Below are 11117 nucleotides of genomic sequence, written 5' to 3'. Positions count from 1 at the left end.
GAAGGTCACCAGGGACCCCAGCTACCCGAGCAAGGGCTTGTTCTCTCAGTTTCCATTACTCCTATACTACCTGCGTTGGAGCATCATAGCAACAACTGCAAGACTGGCCAATAACCCCCAGACCATCAGGCTGTGGAAGAGCCACCACTAGTCAACTACCTTGTCCCCCTCCTGTTCTCTGCGGACATTACCTCCCCCTCAACTAACTTTTTAGCCTGCCCCCACCCCAATGGACATTTTGTCATGGCTACAGTTTGGTATGCATAAAACATCTATTGATGTGCACCTGAGCAAGGCACTCTCTGGATGACAGCATCTGCTGAATGTCTAAAATGTAGAATGTAGGTTCCTAGTTTCAGACAAAATATTTTCAAGTGTATACAACTAATGAATACATCTCAGTTGTCTTCAAACACTAGGTGGCAATGCAAGCAAGGAGGTGGGCAGAGCCAAGTACGAGCTAATGTGATCCTATTGGCGTGTTCTGGCACATATTTGCATATTTCTGTTACACACAAACCTTTTGACCCAAGAAGGCCTGTGGTGTTGTTGGTATCCTAAATGAAATGTATAAAATATACAGACCACAAATTACAATTGGCTATACTTAAACTCTTTAACATCATACTCAGCTTTGGCATCTTCCCCAGTATTTGGAACCAAGGACTGATAAACCTAATCCACAAAAGTGAAGACTAATTTTACCCCAATGACTACTGTGGGATATGTGTCAAAAGCGAACTTGGGAAAATCCTCCCCATTAACAGCACACTCGTGCATTTCCACAGGGAAAACGATGTACTAAGCAAATATTAAATTGGCTTTTTACCAAATTACCGTACAACAGACAATGTATTCATCCTTCACACCCTAATTGATAAACAAACTAACTAAACTAAGGCAAAGTCTAAAACATATGACATTTGAAAATGTACACCAACAAGTATGCGGTTAAAATTGGCAAGAACCACAGGGCTATGGGGTGAGACGGATGCAGCTTGAGCATATCAACGAATTGGCGAGGGCACTAGAACAGTCTGCAGAACCCGACCCTCACCCAACTAGAATCTGAAGTCAAGTGTCTGTTTGCTGATTATCTGGCGCTCCTGTCAACCATCCAAGGAGGGCTTACAGCACCATTTAGAACTTCTGCACAGATTCTGTCATACCTTGGCCCTGACAGTAAATCTCAGTAAGACAAAAATAATGGTGTTTTGCCAGGACCAGTTGCCAGGACCACAAATACAAATTCCTCCTAGACACTGTTGCCCTAAAGCACATTTAAAAAACGATGCATACCTGTGGTGCTGATGTTTAGGCTGAGGTAACTTCCACAAGGCTGTGAATGATCTGAGAGACTAGGCAAGAAGGGTCTTGTACACCATCAAAAGAAACATCAAATTCGACAAATTAGGATTTGGCAACACAAAAAATACTTGAATCTGTTATAAAACCCATTGCCCTTTTATGGTTGTGAGTGACAAAATGGGACAAACACCCAATTGAGACTGCACACAGAATTCTGCAAAAAATCCTGTGTGTACAACGTAAAACTCCACATAATGCATGAAGAGCAGATTTAGGACGATACCCGCTAATTTTCAAAATCCAGAAAAGAGCTGTTAAATTCTACAACCACCTAAAAGGAAGCGATTCCCAAACCTTCCATAACCATCAACTACAGAGCGGTTAACCTAGAGAAGAGTCCCCTAAGCAAGCGGGTCCTGGGGCTCTGTTCACAATCACAAACAGAGCCCCGGGACAGAAACACATTTAGACCCAACCAAATCATGAGAAAACAAAAAGATAGTTGACACATTGTTAATTCTTTCCAAACTGGAAAGCTATTTGGCCCTAAACAGAGAGTACACAGTGGCAGAATACCTGACCACTGTGACTGACCCAAACTTAAGGAAAGCTTTGATGATGTACAGACTGAGCATAGCCTTGCAATAGAGTCCGCTGTAGGCAGACCTGGCTCTCAAGAGAATACAGGCTATGTGCACACTGCCCACACATTAAGGTGGAAACTGAGCTGCACTTCCTAACCTTCTGCAAAATATGTATGACCATATTAGAGACACATATTTCCCTCAGATTACACAGACCCACAAAGAATTTGAAAACAAATCCAATTTGGATGAATTCCCATATCTATTAGGTTAAATACCATAGTGTGCCATCACAGCAGCAATATTTGTGATCTGTTGCCACAAGAAAAGGGTAACCAGTGAAGAACACAATAATTATGTATTTATTTGAACATTGTTACAACACTGTCCATAGCCATAATATGACATTTTAAATGCCTCCATTCCTTTGAAACGTTTGAGTATAATGTTTACTGTTCATTTCAGCTTGTTTTTCACTTTTGTTTATTATCTATTTCACCTGCTTTGGCAGTGTAAACATGTTTCCTATGCCAATAAATATATTTGAATTGAATTGATGCCTATTCTTAAGTGGCTTGTGCAATAACTCAATTTTCCCTTGCAGTATTTTGAAACTTCTCAAACAGTAAAGTCTACAAAATTGTACACTGTTTGTAAAATATAGTTTTGGGAAAATAACTGTATTGAGAGAATGTTTCATCGTTGAGTATTTGCAGAATGTCGACACATCTATCTCGCTCCATTTTATTCTTCTCCCAGCCACTAAACTTCCTCTCATCACCATATTTGGTGGTGAGTAGGAACGTCAACCGGATGCTTCAGATTTATATATCCGGTAAACATCTGGCTCATTGTTCTAAGCAAATATTTTTTTATATAACTAAACCAAGATAGACAACAGCCCGTCGTTTCAAATGGGAACAAACAAGCCAAAGTGGACAGAACAAGCAAGGAGGTGTACAGAGCCAAGCACGAGCTAGCGATATCCTATTGGCGCGTTCTAGCATTCAATTGCATATTTCTGTTGGGGAACGCCTACTCTGAAGTGCGCGTGTCCAATAACTAAATTCGCCTTTGCACTCCTAAACAACGCACTTTTTAAAAACTTTGGCAAAGGGTAAAGTCTTAATCCACTCTGTTCGGAACATATTGTAGTTTTGGGAACAGAAAACTGTATTGAGATCAAATGTTCTATCGATGATTAAATTAGCATAACGTCTGCCAATATCCATCTCGTTCAAACTGGGCTTCTTCTCACTGCCATATTTGGTAGTGAGTGGGAAACGCCAACCGGATGCTTCACATTTATACAACCGGTGAAATATCTGTTATTGTTCTATCTGTGACAAGTGTGGTAGTGGTGGTCCAATTATAAGACCATTCCAGAAACCTGACTTAACTAATCATAGTTAGTTGTAACAATTTTATAGTTTTCATAGACATATTTACAGTAGTTAGACAAACCAAGATGCATTTTCTTTGAATTTAAACATTAATTTCAAATCATTCGTGTAACGACATGACGACGCTGTCCCCTGCTTCTGAGAAGAGGGAATCAACCAATCAGACCTCGCTTGTCTGTATGGCTAACAGTACTGTAACGATAGTCTATAGCTGCTAGCATTTTTAGGAGGGGCAGAGACATTCTGAGCCATTATCTGGCATTCTTGAAATACAAAGTGGATGCCTCTATGATCCAGCTACAGCGAAATATACCTCTCCGTACAAGGTAAGATACGCCGTAAAGTCACCCTGACCTGAGCCACGGGAAAGGATTTCGAGCTACGCTAGCCGGTTTTGGCTAAATGGAGAACTAGCCGCTAGCTAGTGTGTCGCGAGCGGTCTCTTCAAAGATGGTTCCCTACTAACGTTACTATGGTCTCGGTTTAGTCTCTGGGTGCTTAGTGGGTGACAGTCCGAACTCCACACCTAGAAGACCATGGGCATGGTGGAAATCCAAGCAACGTATTCTGGCATGGGGTTGAACAGTGTTGATTTGGTTAAATATAATTTATTTTAACGTTTGAACGTTCGCTAATTGTGACATCCAGTAGCTATCATCGTAGCGAGCTTGTTAAGGTTAGCTGCTAAATTACAGCGAAGCAGCCCGTCGGCTTTTGCAGTTGAAACACATTTAGAAGTATCGGTTGATGTCCATCCACCTGTTTCGCATTACTAACCAACACAGTAGACCACGTCAAGCATGAATCTGATCATATTAGTTAGCTAGCTAATAGCTAATCACTCCCCAAACGTTATTGACAACATTGATTGACAGAAAGCCTACTAACGTGATCCATGTGCGAGGAAAATAGAAATGTCATTACTAGTTCATTAGCTAGCTAAATAACGTTAGATGGCTTACTACATCTGCAGTACTAACGTTAGATCATTCAATAACAATGAATGGGGTAAAGACAGGATGTTAAAAAAAAATCTAATTCTCCATGTGGAGATTAGCAAGGGATTATGGTTGTGCAAGGACACAGCAGTGGTTACACGTTTTCACCGAGTCTGTATCTACTAAATCAGATTTCACAGTCAAATTCCACAGCCACAAAATCTAAATTGGCTACAAACATTTGCTTGTTGGTCTTAATTTATATGGGCAGTCCTTAGGTGCTACATCCATTTTTGGACATATTTTTTTTTAAGGCAATTATTCGTTATATTATTCAGGAATCAATGGGTACATATGTCAAACCTGCATACGTCCAAAAATGGATGTAGCATCTAAGGATCGCCCATATAAATTAAGAGCTATTGTGTGTGACAGATGACTAGATAAATCTATGTCAGCAAAAAAAGAAAATATCCCTTCAGATGGTAGGCAATTAAGGTCACAGTTATGAACATTTAGGACACTAAAGAGGCTTTTCTACTAACTCTGAAAAACATCAAAATAATATGCACAGGGTGCTCATCTGCGTGAACGTGCCTTAGGCATGCTGCAAGGAGGCATGAGGACTGCAGATGTGGCCAGGGAAATAAATTACAATGTCTGTACTGTGAGACGCCTAAGTCAGTGCTACAGGGAGACAGTATGGACAGCTGATCGTCCTCGCAGTGGCAGACCATGTGTAACAACACCTACACAGGATCGGTACATCCGAACATCACACCTGCGGGACAGGTACAGGATGGCAACAACAACTGCCCGAGTTACACCAGGAACACACAATCCCTCCATCAGTGCTCAGACTGTCCGCAATAGGCTGAGAGGCGCTTGACTGAGGGCTTGTAGGCCTGTTGTAAGACCTACAAGCCCACGGTCTCTTGACCAGACAGGACTGACAAAAAGTGCTCTTCACTGACGAGTCACGGTTTTGTCTCACCAGGAGTGATGGTCGGATTCGCGTTTATCGTCGAAGGAATGAGCGTAACACCGAGGCCTGTACTCTAGAGCGGGATCGAGGTGGAGGGTCCGTCATGGTCTGGGGCAGTGTGTCACAGCATCATCGGACTGAGCTTGTCATTGCCGGCAATCTCAACGCTGTGCGTTACAGGGAAGACATCCTCCTCCCTCATGTGGTACCCTTTCTGCAGGCTCATCCTGACATGACCTTGCAGCATGACAATGCCACCAGCCATACTGCTCGTTCTGTGTTATTTTCTGCAAGACAGGAATGTCAAGTTAATTGACACGAGAAAATAGCAACTCTACAAATCGCAATGCCTACAATGAATAGCTAAATTACTTTGGGAAACTAAAGGCGTCTGAATGATTCCCAGCCCATACAGTTTGGTAGAGTTTGTGCATATATTATGACATTTTGTGACGTTGTCATTTGTTTTGGACTTCGATGAGGGTTTTCTCGGCTGTTTGGTCACGTTATTTTTTTCTGGAGGCAAGCCGAAGTTCAGAGGCGAAGTCTATGCCTCTTTGTCTGTAATTGCTTAAGATTAGGGATTCTTCAATAAATTATTTGTCATTCAACTAGAGACAACTTGTTTTCATGAATGTTTTTTCATTGAAAAATACTGTACCAAATATCTTAATTAGATGTAAAATTGTGCTACTAAGATCACTTTGGCAAAAACGTCAAAATGAATGACAGATTTCTTGTTCTTTTAATTCAGACTTTTTTGAGGAAGTGTATACTGGCTATGGCGTCATTAAATGGACAAACAGTACTTTTTCCGCTATGTTCTCGTTTTTAAAAGGAAAGGTCTTGAAGTGAGTGCGAGCACACTCGTTCTGCCAGCCGAGTTTGACTAGGTACCAGCTGAACTGAATGCATGGGTCCGCAGAGCTCCTCATCCTCTCCACTCTATGCTTTTACTAACTGCAAGACATAATTAAGATTGAGGAATCCATTCAATCTCTTATCTGTAGTAATGTTACAGCTATGGGTTTGTCGTGTGAGCTAGCTTTTGTATAATGCTGCTGATGATCACACCCTTACAGGCAGCCCTCACTGCCATGTTTCCTAGCAACGTGTAGCTGCTGTGTTTCCACAATCTTCTGTCACAGAAAATATAGCTCAAACTGTTTTCTTTTATTGCCCTTTTGTCAGCAGATCTATCTATTAGTGAAACAAATTTGGGTCTAGTAACATATGGTATGACAATGATATTATTCAATGCATTTGGAAAGTATTCAGACCCCTTGACTTTTCCCACATTTTGTTACGTTACAGCCTTATTCTAAAATGGATTAAATCAAATAAAAAATCCCTGTCAATCTACACACAATACTCCATAATGACAAAGCGAAACAAGTAAAGAAATTAAATGCCTTATTTACATACGTTTTCAGACCCTTTGAGCTCAGGTGCATCCTGTTTCCATTGATCAGCATTTGAAGATTCTCTGGTCTGATGAAACCAAGATTGACTCTTTGACCTGAATGCCAAGCATCACTTCTGGAGGAAACCTGGCACCACCTGACACTGAAACAGCAAACTTTGTGGAAATTAATATTTGTCATTCTGAAAACTTTTGGCCACAACTGTATAAGAGGTCATACAAGAAGTTTTGTAGTGATTCCTATGTTGATGTAAATAATATTTGTTGGTCTATGGTGTGTAATTAGGAGCAAACGGATGCAGATGCTGCACTTTTATGAAAGTGCTTATCCCAGTTACTAATAAGCATGCACCCATCAAGATAATGACAAACTGTTAAATCCCTGTGGGTTGATGAGGAATTGAAAAGAGAGATGAGGCAAAAGGTATGGAAAATAAGTCTGGCTGCACAATCGATTTGCAAATCTACTGAAAATTGAGAAATCATGTGACGAAACTAAATAATAAGAAACTACACTGAAACAGCACCTCAATGACATTTTGGTAAAAAATGCAAACTCGGCTCCATTCATTGAATGATGGGTCATTCATCACAAAACCCACTGATAATGCCAATTACTTTAAAATGTAAAACATTATTGACAAGATCAGAAATAAGCACTGACAGTATACATCCAAGTATATCTGACCAAATTTATGAAAGACCAGCATTGTAATTTTGAGTTCAGTAAAGTGAGTGTGGAAGAGGTGAAAAAATGGTCTATTAACAATGACAAGCCATCGGGGTCTGACAACTTTATGGAAAACTACTGAGGATAATAGCGGACGATATTGCCACTCCTATTTGCCATATATTCAAGGCTACTAGAAAGTGTGTGCCCTCGGGCTTTCCTAAAAATAGTAAAGCCCCCTTTACCGGCTCAAGTAGCCAACCAATCAGCCTGTTACCAACCCTTAGTAAAGTTTTGGATTTTTTGGGGGACCAGATACAATGCTATTTTACAGTTAACAAATTGACAACAGACTTTCAGCATGTTTATAGGGAAAGACATTCAACAATCACAGCACTTACACAAATTACTGATGATTGGCTGAGAGACATTGATGATAAGGTTGGGGGGTCTGTTAGACTTCAGTGCAGCTTTTTTCATTATCGATCACAATCTGCTGCTGGAAAAACGTATGTGTTATGGCTTTACATCCCCTGCTATACTGTGGATAAAGTGTTACCTGTCTAACAGAACACATAGTGAGTTCCTTAATGGAAGCCTCCAACATAATCCAGGTAGTATCAGGAGTTCCCCAGTGCAGCTGTCTAGGGCCCTTACTTTTTTTCAATTTTTACTAACGACATGCCACTGGCTTTGAGTGAAGCCAGTGTGTCTGTATGCGGATGACTATACACGTCCGCTACTACAGCGACTGAAACACAGTGGCAAGGAATAAGTTAATCCTAAATATTTCAAATACAAAAAAAGCATTGTATTTGGGACAAATCATTCACTAAACCCTAAACCTCAACTAAATATTTTAATTAATGTGGAAATTCATTAAATTGAGACTGTAATGGTCAAAACATATTGATACAACAGTAGCTCAGACGAGAAGTCTGTCCATAATAAAGAGCTGTTCTGCATTCTTAACAGCACCATCAACAAGGCAGGTCTTAATACCCAACCTATAGACAGAAACTAAAACAGGAAACGAACGTGCTCATGTCTGTTCAATGCTGGTCCGACCAATCTGATTCCAGGCTTCAAGATTGCTTCGATCACGTGGACTGGGATATGTTCCGGATAGCATCGGACAACAACATTGATGTATACGCTGATTTGGTGAGCGAGTTTATTAGCAAGTGCGTCAGTGATGTTGTACCCACAGTGACAATTAAAACCTTTCCCAACCAGAGACTGTGGATTGATGGCAGCATTCGCACTAAACTGAAAGCGACCGGAAACATGACCGACTGTGACCGACTGTAGATGATAATACAAGTTATAAACATGGAATTACAGATATACCTCTCCTTAATGCAACTGCTGTGTCAGATTTCAAATAAACTTGACGGAAAAAGATACACATGCAATAATCTGAGACGGCGCTCAGAACAATAGAATAATAGCCTCTGTTGGAGTCAACAGAAACCAGAAAATACATGATAAATATTTCCTTACCTTTGATGAACTTCATCAGAATGCAGTCCTAGGAATCCCAGGTCCACAATAAATGCTTGATTTGTTCAATAATGTCTGTTATTTATGTCCAATTAGCTACTTTGGTTAGCACGTTTGGTAAACAATTCCAAAGTCACAAAGCACGTCCACTATAACGTGACGAAATGTCCAAAAGATCTAACAGTCAGTAGAAACATGTCAAACGATGTACTGAATCAATGTATGTAATGTTGTTTACATACATCTTGAATAACGTTCCAACCGGAGAATTAGAATGATTTCAAATGAGCGGTGGAACGAAGGTCCTTCCCTTGTGAACGCGCATAGTGAAAGCATGGTCAACTTGTGGCAGTGGTGACTATTTCCTGTCTCATTCCTGTCCCCTTCACATTAGAGGCATCAGACAAAGTTCTATTGACTGTTGACATCTAGTGGAAGGCGTAGGAAGTGAAAACTCATCCATCTCTCGCCGTAATTTCAATGAGAGCTAGGTTGAAAATCTACCACCCCCAGAAAAAATCCAAACAGGAAGTGGAATTTCTCAGGTTTTTGCCTGCAATATGAGTTCTGTTATACTCACAGACATAATTCAAACAGTTTTAGAAACTTCAGAGTGTTTTCTATCCAATACTAATAATAATAGGCATATTTTAGCAACTGAGACTGAGGAGCTGGCTGTTTACAATGGACACCTTTTCATCCAAGCTACTCAGAAACTGCCCCTGCAGCCATAAAAAGTTAACTATAATAAACACACAGAAATACGAGCCTTAGGTCAAATCCGGAAACTATCACCCCGAGAAAAAAAACGTTTATTCCGTTCCATATTTTAACTAACGGGTGGCATCCATGAGTCTAAATATTCCTGTTACATTGCACAACCTTCAATGTTATGTCATAATTACGTAAAATTCTGGCAAATTAGTTTGCAAAGAGCCAGGCGGCCCAAACTGTTGCATATACCCTGACTCTGCGTGCAATGAATGCAAGAGGTGACACAATTTCACCTGGTTAATATTGCCTGCTAACCTGGATTTCTTTTAGCTAAATATGCAGGTTTAAAAATATATACTTGTGTATTGATTTTAAGAAAGGCATTGATGTTTATGGTTAAGTACATATTGGAGTAACGACAATCGTTGATTGATTGTTTTTTTTATAAGATAAGTTTAATGCTAGCTAGCAACTTACCTTGGCTTACTGCATTCGCGTAACAGGCAGGCTCATCGTGGAGTGCAATGTAATCAGGTGGTTAGAGCGTTGGACTAGTTAACTGTAAGGTTGCAAGGTTGGATCCCCTGAGCTGACAAGGGAAAAATCTGTTGTTTCTAAGCCATCATTGACTGACTTGCCTAGTTAAATAAAGGTGTAAAAAAAAAAATCTGCACCCAAAAATACCGATTTCCGATTGTTATGAAAACAACTTGAAATCAGCCCTAATTAATCGGACATTCCGATTAATCGGTCGGCCTCTAGCCCTAACCCATCTGGACAAGAGGAATACCTATGTAAGAATGCTGTTCATCGATTACAGCTCAGCATTTAACACCCTAGTACCCTCAACTCGTCATTAAGAGACCCTGGGTCTCGACCCCACCCTGTGCAACTGGGTCCTGGACTTTGTGACGGGCCGCCCCCAGGTAGGAAACATCTCCACCCCGCTTATTCTCAACACTGGAGCCCCACACGGGTGCGTTCTCTGCCCTCTCCTGTACTCCCTGTTCACCCATGACTGTGTGGCCATGCACGCCTCCAACTCAATTATCAAGTTTGCAGACGACACTACAGTGGTAGGCTTGATTACCATCAACGACGAGACAGCCTACAGGGAGGAGGTGAGGGCCCTCGGAGTTTGGTGTTAGGAAAATAACCTCGCACTCAACGTCAGCAAATCAAAGGAGATGATCGTGGACTTCAGGAAACAGCAGAGGGAGCACCCCCTATCCACATCGACGGGACAGTAGTGGAGAAGGTGGAAAGTTAGAGCGCCTCTTCAACCTCAGGAGGCTGAAGAAATTTGGCTTGTCACCAAGAACACTCAAACTTTTACAGATGCACAATCGAGAGCATCCTGTCGGGCTCTATCACCGCCTGGTATGGCAACTGCTCCGCCCACAACCGTAAGGCTCTCCAGAGGGTAGTGAGGTCTCAACAATGCATCACCGGACAAACTACCTGCCCTCCAGGACACATACACCACCCAATGTCACAGGAAGGCCAAAAAGATCAAGGACAACAACCACCCGAGCCACTGCCTGTTCACCCCGCTATCATCCAGAAGGCGAGGTCAGTACAGGTGCATC

At 41.3% G+C, this 11117-nt stretch overlaps 1 protein-coding gene across 4 annotated transcripts in view; it reads left to right on the top strand.

Moving 5' to 3' along the window:
* Positions 1-3211: 3211 nt before the first annotated feature.
* Positions 3212-11117, top strand: part of LOC109866150 (dnaJ homolog subfamily C member 5) — a 28060-nt gene continuing 20154 nt past the window's right edge. For 3 of the 4 annotated variants that reach the window (XM_031800910.1, XM_020454712.2, XM_031800909.1), the window contains exon 1: positions 3241-3621. The gene's annotated coding sequence lies outside the window, so the exon portion shown is untranslated. Of the gene's footprint in view, positions 3622-11117 lie in introns of all 4 variants that reach the window. The other variant, XM_020454714.2, reaches the window with a different exon arrangement.

The sequence above is a fragment of the Oncorhynchus kisutch genome, linkage group LG21 (assembly GCF_002021735.2).
Source record: "Oncorhynchus kisutch isolate 150728-3 linkage group LG21, Okis_V2, whole genome shotgun sequence".
NCBI lineage: Eukaryota > Metazoa > Chordata > Actinopteri > Salmoniformes > Salmonidae > Oncorhynchus > Oncorhynchus kisutch.
The sequence above is the reverse complement of the archived record's forward strand: the minus strand, read 5'-3'. Positions and strand labels throughout refer to the sequence as shown.